The sequence below is a fragment of the Benincasa hispida genome, chromosome 3 (genome assembly GCF_027475165.1).
Source record: "Benincasa hispida cultivar pf3 chromosome 3, pf3_genome.v1.1, whole genome shotgun sequence".
Lineage (NCBI taxonomy): Eukaryota > Viridiplantae > Streptophyta > Magnoliopsida > Cucurbitales > Cucurbitaceae > Benincasa > Benincasa hispida.
In genome coordinates, this window is record NC_143480.1 from 11,145,318 (window position 1) to 11,153,660 (window position 8,343).

At 38.5% G+C, this 8,343-nt stretch overlaps 1 non-coding gene across 1 annotated transcript; it reads right to left on the minus strand.

Annotated features, from left to right (window-relative positions):
• Positions 1–6,964: 6,964 nt before the first annotated feature.
• Positions 6,965–7,071, minus strand: LOC120074859 (small nucleolar RNA R71). The gene has a single exon (XR_005481135.1). It is a non-coding gene; the product is annotated as a small nucleolar RNA R71 (small nucleolar RNA).
• Between the last annotated feature and the right edge of the window lie 1,272 nt (positions 7,072–8,343).

Sequence of the window (8,343 nt, forward strand, 5' to 3'; positions counted from 1 at the left end):
ATATGATTCTGATCATTCATGTGGAGACATGTGAGCGGGGATATTCTATACAAAGAGTTTGTATAAGATTGGACCATGAAATGATTAGTCTCATTATATAACACCGTTAATAACAGAGACTTACATTTCATCAGGATAACCATAGGTGACATGACCTGAATCTTGAGTGAGTTGTGAACTCCTACTCATGAAGGCAGTCTTTTGATTTGTATGGATAAGAGTGGCCAGATGGCAAACTCAACATGCCTACCACATGACAGGAGATAAAGGGAAGCTGCAAAACACATCATAGTACAAGGGGAAGGCGAGTTGTAATTGCAAACAGCTCGAAGTTGCCAATAGCCCATTGCCAAAACATGATAATGCCTCATTCCAATTCCAATTAAGTGGAATAGGAGAACGTCTTTTATGTGTCTAGAATGAAAAAGAATTTGATGTTAGTATCTCAATTGATATCAGTAGGCAACTTGAACTTCATTATGTTTGGACTTGACGATGTCAAGGTGTACCATAATCTCAAAGTCAGTGGTACGTTGTTGATGGAAGGTCAAAGGATGACTCCATCTACGTAATGTCAGCAGAAGCTGCCTACATGAATAAGACATGAAAGAATGAAACGACACATTTCTAACATGCAAGACTTGTTCATGTTAGCTACAACAAATTGAAGATAATGATAAACAAGTCTATGCTTAAGAAGCTTCCTGAACTTGATATCAGAGAAGACATGGTATGTGTTGACTACCAGTATGGGAAGGTGCATCAACTACCATTCAAGGGCTCCAAATTCAGAACAAATCAACTATTGGAGTTGGTGCACTCTGATGTATTTGGTCCTATCAAGCAATCTTCAATCAGCGATATGTGCTACATGGTGACCTTTATCGATGAATTCTCCAGGCATGTTTGGGTGTTCTTTATAAAAGAGAAATCTGAAACAATTATAAAGTTTAAAAGAATTCAAAAAACCAGTTGAAGGTGAATTAAAAAAGAGAATTCGATGCCTACGTACAAATAACGGGAGAGAATATACGTCAAATGAATTCTTTAATACTTGCAAAAGTATAAGATACATCATCAACTGACGTGTCCACACACTCCACAACAAAATGAAGTGGCAGAAAATAAAACTAGTCATCTTGCTGAAGTATGTCGCTAAAGGAAATTGGACATGAGGATTTCCATGAGTAGCGGAATGATCTTTCCAAATTTCATTTGTATATAAACATTAACAATTACAATCTAGAAACGGAAACATACTGGTCATGCAAACAATGAAATTACAGCATGCTTTACTATACGATCAAGGGCAGAATTACATATACCTTTGAAGACTCATCTTCAACACCCTTGATCACGAACGCTCGATTAATTAGCAAGATTGCAACCCCGAATATTCGAGCACTACGACCGCTACACTGCACAATCACAGTAACCATGCACACGACAATCTCCAAAATCACGAACACAACGAGCTCTAAGATCATGAACACAGTGAATGGCCTCCAATAAACCTCGACAATGTCGAGTTGAGTACGACACCACCAAAATGGCTACCTTGGTATTCTTGGTGTGAGAATCCAGAAGTGTGGGCTCTGTGTGGACTTGGTTAGAGGATGAGACCAGAGGAACAACAATCCTGTAAATGATTGAGCAAGTGGGAGATGAAAAATGTCTATCGTATAGACGATGCCCAATCGTTTAACAAAAGCACTGCGATTGTTTAGCAAAAGCTCCACAATCGTTTAGCTAATCTGCCAGTTGAGTGACTATCATATAGAAACACTCCACGATCGTCTAGTCTCTCTTCAGCTGTCGTTTAGTAAATCTCATTTACTTGACAGTCACCTCGAGAACTTTCCGAGAATAGAATCTCTCACAAAAACATAACTAAAATAGGAAAACATTTTTTTTTTTATCTCACGGTTATCATGAAACCACCAATAACCTCCCACTTAATTGGTTATTAGAGAAAAAGAGATAATTATCCAATAATTATTATTATTATAAATATATATGATAACCAACTTAGCACATTATATTTATAACCTATAGTTTTAATATTTCATTTCATGAAACATATAAACTATAGCTCTTTTTCTATTCCATGGTTCTTAATATAAATCTCGTTACATTAATCCTCCAATTGATGTATCTCATACATCACACCAATCATATCATATATAATCAAATTACCTCTTGTCAATTTGAACATTTCAAATTAACACCAGGAATTGATCCTCAACTTGAATCCATTGAGCTACCAAGGGGACCTTATGGACCTGTAGCTCGAAGCTCCAACGATACGTGAATAACTGACTAAACTCTTTAGTCACGAGATCCACCATCTATTAACTGCCAGGCACTCCACTAAAGACCAATAACTGAACTCTTCTTACTACAGATATATTATGTGTCCATATCAACCAATCAACAGTGCGATAACCCTTCACAGATCGCCTGTAAGTACAGTTGGGCCAATAACCGTTATGCCCCTAAAGTTATATCTAACTCCTTAAGTACCACTGATCCCTCTAATGAACATAAGTCATAGTCCTACTATAACTGAGTCCTCTTTTCCAAAGAGAAGTTGTGGCCATTATGTTCAAGCCTCGAAATCAGCCCTTAAGGGAGCAATCTATCTACTTACCCCTGCTTCGAAGAAGGAGTGAATTCCAGCTTGTGTAACTGAGTTCTTCAGCTCCCAAATCAGACAAGTCCCTAAAAAGGTTGGCATGTTGAGTTGGCAATCTAGCCACTCTTACCCATACTAATCAAAGGATTGTCCTCAAAAGCAGAAGTTTTCAGAACACTCAAGATTGAGATCATGTCACCTATGGTGGTTTAGGTGAGATGTAAGTCTCCAGTAGCAATGACGTTATATATAAAGACGAATCATCTCGTAATTCGGTCTCATACCAACTCTTTGTATAGGACACCCTCGCTCACATGTCTCCACATGAATGGTCAGGATCTACCATCTGTAGTTATTCACAATACTTTCAAACCTTTACAAAGCAGGTCATATCTGTAGTGTCATCAGGATCAGGTATCCTTCCTTAATCCTTATACTACATACTTATTTAGGTTATCACTTAAGGCATGATCCACTTGTATATCTTATATACATGCTTAAGTTTACATACGATAACCATAGAGCTTTGTTTATTGGATATGAATAAATGCCAGATAAAATAACTTTTATTTTATTCATAACAATGTGCATAAATTACAAACTACGAGACTCCGGGAGAATTAGGACCTCAATCCCAACAATCGCAGCATGTTACATTCAAATAATGTGCCAGAAGATTTTGGGTTGAGTGTATGGACTTCCCCAATAGAGGCTTGATTCAAGTCACCTTATGAAATGTTGTTAAATATCAAGCCAACAATTGGACACTTTCGAGTCTTTGGTTGTGTTTGTTATGTGTGAAGGAATCTAATTCCCGATGCAAAAGCGAGTAATCGCTTGGGTATTGAATTTAATTTTTGGAAAGAACGATAAATATTAAAACCTAAGCAGGTTTTCTACTAAAAAGACAGAGCATAAAAGGAGGATAACACATCCTTGAAGAAAGTTTTCTTCACAAATTTTCTCTCTAGTGAGATCACGAACAAAAAATCTCCCACGAACTCAGTAATGTACAGTAAGATAAACAACACCAAAAATCTTCTTTGCTATCCTTAAGGTGAGAACCAAAGGCAGAGTGTGTGAGCTTGCCTTCTTAGTTTTGGTGAGAAAGAAAGGAAATTTCTTGAGAGAGTTTGTATAAAAAGATGAGAGACTTTCTGCAGACGGATTCTAAAATGTTTTCACATATTGTACCACTTTTGCCCAACTCCTTTGAATATCACATGTGAGAGATGTGAGGGAGTTATCACATAGCTCCCATCACAACGTGAAATAACTCCCAAGAGAGTTATTTCAAATTTCAATGCTAGTTACATTAACTAATTTAACATAATTAAATTAAATTATGTATTATATTTGATATAATATATGTAACATGTCGTGTTCTCGTAATTTTTTTTATTTCTATTCAGTATTCTTTTGTAATATTTTAAAATTAGTTCTATTGAAGGAAAATTTGGACTTTTTGTCACCTGAATTTAATTTTGAAGTTTATGTCGAAAATTGAAGTCATTTTGGGGAAAAGTGGTTGAGGTTTGAATTGGAAGTTGTTGGGAAAAAAATAGAATGACTGTTGAAGGGAAGAAATAAAATAAAATAAAATAATATACAATAGAATAAAATAAAATAAATATTATTTTATTTTATTTTATTATTTTTATTTCTTTTTGTTTCTTTTCTTATCCCTTTCCTCATCCTCTTCGTGTGTGCCATCTGTTAAGTTTTTAAATGATGTATATTTTTTATGTTAATTCCCCCAAAATTATGTTGATTATTTACTTTAAATGTTAATTTTGTAGGTAAAACGGTCCCCGAGGCATTTAGGAGTCATTAAGAGAAGATCGGGCCAAAAAGGATCTAAAATAACCAAGAAAATCAACAATTTGAAGAGAATCGAGTAAATTACCAAAATGATATCAAGAATCGAGTATTCACCATCGAGTTGCAACGTCACAACCCTAGAAGGCATTGCATAACGCTTGGAGATGAAACGCTTCATTCTACTGCAAAACATGGCAACATTGCAACGCTCCCCACAGTGTTGCAACGCTTGATAACGGGCAGAAATGCATGTTATCATAATGCTAAGTTCTTAAACAATGTTGGTTTGCATCGATAAAATATGTTAAATTGCGTCCAAAAAGCATCAAATTCATAATATTGCGGTCGCATGCGTCCATCGCATAAGAACAGTTGATTTTTGTATTTTTGTGCAGAAAATACGTTGACGCAAGATGGAAATTGCAATCATAGGAAATCATTGGTCGAGCGCAGCATTACCGCAAGGCTTTGCGGTGATTGTACTCGCAAACATTTGCTCAAGAAGGATTGTCGCAACCTAGTCAGCTCAACTTGGTGGGCTCATCTGAGTGAAAAGTATAATTAATCACGATGGGACAGAAAGCTGATGACAGTCGAATCCGAATTAAGTTGACAGCCGCTAACGAATAAGTATATTCAGCTTTTTGGTGACAAATATTCGGCACATCAGTCAGGGAATTAAAATTGTCCCATCTGTATAATCATGAGAGAGAAGCCGCCTTTCACCCTAGAGGTTCTATAAATACCAAAGGCATCCTTCAGAAAAGGGGTTCAGCTGTTTTACGAGTTCACCGTTCTATTCATAGTTTAGCCTTGTTCTTAGATTTTCTTTTACCTTAATGCGGACGCGAGAGAAGAAGTTTGTGCCGACAGATCATTCCGATAAGCTTGGGAGAGCGCCAGAAGCTTCAAAGACAGAGAGAGGGTCGACGCCTGCAGAAGCAGGAATATCTTTGGAAGCGAATAGAGATTGACAGTGTAAAAGCCTCAGTCAGCAAGGAATTGCTACCAGGCTCTCTACCTTTATCTTCCATTATTATTTTGTACTTAAACTTAGTTATAAAAATGGAATTTTCTTCTCTATATTTGTTCACTCTCTGTTATTTATGCATGAGTAACTAAATTTGTTGAATGGGTTGAGAAGCATTTAGTTAGCACAACTGGGAATCTTCATTCTATGCGATTATCTTGTATTGTGTATGCTTCATTCGTCCATTAGAGATACTCGGGAGGGTAGTCTAAGAATAGGATCTAGGCTTGGGAAAGTCAGGTTAGAATCTAGGCTCAAGAGAGTCAGATTAGAATGCATAATCAAGAGATAGGAGCTTATGAATAAGAATTGTTTACTATTAACGCATCGCATGCATCCTAGAGATAGGATATGATTGTATGCGGTCACCTTGCCTTTATGCATCTTGCATCATTGCATAGGACAAGAGTAGAGACTTAGGAATAAGCTCTATGGACACTTTTGCATTCAACACATGCGTCCTAAACTTAGAAGCATCGTATTTGTATTGGAAAATGACTTGTTGTGCATGGTTGTAGCATAATCGCATAGTCTGACGCATTCCCAAGTAATGCTAGCTAAAGACCTTCTCAACTCGTTCATCTGTATACTCAGTGCATTTATCACACAATCCGACTTTTCTCAAATCTGCCGCATTTGTTATTTTTCATTATCACAATCAACAAACAAACCAACAATCATTTGAGTTACCGGTCACCGCAAAGTTTTCGTAAAATTACCACCGCATATTATTTTTCCAAGTCAGTAAGTTTGACCCTGGACTTACCAGGAACTCAGTGGAGTTTACACTTGGATTCCGCGGAGTGCTCAATGCAATTTCACCATCGCATTTCATCCATATTTTCACATCATAAAATAACGCATCAAGTTTTTGGCGCCGTTGCCGGGGACTTCGGCAAAATAGTGTGCTAACGGTAATTTTTCTGATTTCTTTGCAGACTTTCAATCTCTGGCGAATTATGACCCGGAGATTGAGAGGACATTCAGAAGAAGATTAAGAGACCGCCAACAACAACAACAGAGAACACTAAAATGGCGGAACAATCGAACGCAAGGTTCGCTAACGCGAATAATATATCGGCCAACCCTATCCTTCTGGCGAATGACCGTAATAGACCCATCTGGGACTATGCGTCACCTAACCTCTATGATTTCTCTCCAGGAATCATAAGGCCGGCGTTAGATGGATTGAGGTTTGAAATGAAGCTGGTAATGCTGCAGATGATCCAGGCTGCTGGGCAGTTTGGAGGAAGGCGTGGCGAAGACCCACACGACCACCTAGGAGCTTCATAGAAATTTGTAACACTTTTTTGTTCCCGAATATCTCAACCGAGGAAGTTCGACTCACTCTGTTTCCATTTTTCTTATATGATCAAGCAAGAAAATGGGCATATTCTCTCGAACCGGGGGAGATAACTTCGTGGGAACAAGTGGTGGAAAAGTTTATGAAGAAGTATTTCCCACCAACCGAGAATGCTAGGAGAAGGAAATTAATAACAAGTTTTTAACAGGAAGATGACGAATCGCTCAATGATGCTTGGGCGAGGTTCAAGCAGCTGGTAAGAGACTGTCCACATAATGGCTTACCAGACTGCCTTCAAATGGAGATTTTCTACCAAGGATTGAATCCCTCTTCGCAGACCGTTGCCAATGCGGCAGCTGCTGGTAGTCTGCTCGACAAAACATATGAGGAGGCAAAAAGTATACTTGATCGCATTTCCAAAAATCACGAGGATTGGAAGGAAAGCGATAAGAGATTAAGAATAAAAGATAATGACGTTAACAACGGGGCCATCGCATCCCTGCAAAATCAAATGACTGCGATGATGAGTTTGATACAAAGCATCGCAATTAATAATACGGGAGCGAAGAAAGGGCAGGTCAACGCAATTACTCAAGCGACCACAAGTTGTGTCATTTGCGGAGATGCTCACCCGATGGAAGAATGCCCAACAAACCCGCAGTCAGTATGCTTCATGAGAAATAATCCCTATTCTGATACATATAATCCCAGGTGGCGAAACCACCCAAATTTTTTGTGAAAAAATCAATAACAAAGCTTTCAACCTGTGACACAAAAAGGAAGGCCATCCGGATTTTTCCCGCAAACAAACGGTCTAGTGCATAACCAAGCTAGCAGCTCACAAACAATGCAATCTTCGTCCTTAGAAAGCTTGTTGAAGCAGTACATTGAGAAAAACGAATCAGTGCTTCAGAATCAAGCTACATCCATTAGAAATCTTGAAATTCAAATGGGACAAATTGCAGACAAGCTGAAAAATAGACCGCAAGGAGCATTGCCGAGCTCAATTGAGCTCCCTCGCAATGCTGGGGGTATCGGGAAGGAACAATGCTTAGCAGTCTCCTTGCTAAGCAATAACATGACTGCGGAAGTAGGGGAGGAGCCCATTGCGACCAACTTGAATGTGGTGACAACCGAAGACTCGATGACTTATAGTTCGGAAAAGCCCGAGAAAATAGACCCTAAAGTTACGTCCACCCTTAAGCCTCTAAATCTTGAGACAGAAGAAGTCCAACCACCAGTAGCTCCGTAAAGATTGAAAGAGGAACAAAATGATGAAGAAAATATCGCAATAGTGCCCGCAACGCAAAATGTTATGATCCCACTGAAAATGGGTGACCCAGGAATCTTTACGATACCATGCTCCATTAGAAGGGTCTACAGTGGCCAAGCTTTATGTGATCTTGGGGCAAGTATAAACATAATGCCGCTATCAATCTTCAAACAATTAAATGTCGGCACACCCACGCCCCTAAAGAAAACTCCCCTGCTCGCAAATAGATCTCGAATACACCTTGAAGAAGAGTTGAAAAATGTCGCAATCTCAATCGATAA